Raw genomic sequence first — 517 nt, 5'->3', positions numbered from 1 at the left:
TGTGATTAACCAAAAAAAATAAAAAATAATAAAAAAATAGTGACGGGATGATATTTTATCGTTATTTCATTTCAGCTATTACACTAATGCTATTCGCCCTATTAAAGAAATTACATCATTAATTAGCAATATTATGATTAGAATAATTTCGTTGTTTTCCTCTCGTTACTATCATCACCATCATCGTCATCATCACCATTAACATCACCACACCATAATCATCACCATCACCATCATCACCATTAACACCACCATTAACATCACACCACAATCATCACCAACATCATCACTATCATCATCACCATCACCACCATCATCATCATTCCAATACTTATCACCACCATCACCCTACCCCAAGCAACCAAAACCAACAATACCCTCACAATCAAATCACTATCATCATATCATCCTGTGAGCACCAACGCCACCGAACTCAAGTACAAAATTGTACATCACAAACACTATTCGCTTAGTGGGTCGTTAGTGTGATGTACAAACCAGAATGAGAAATCGCTTG

Source organism: Penaeus vannamei, chromosome 35 (genome assembly GCF_042767895.1).
Source record: "Penaeus vannamei isolate JL-2024 chromosome 35, ASM4276789v1, whole genome shotgun sequence".
Lineage (NCBI taxonomy): Eukaryota > Metazoa > Arthropoda > Malacostraca > Decapoda > Penaeidae > Penaeus > Penaeus vannamei.
Note: the sequence above shows the minus strand (reverse complement) of the source record.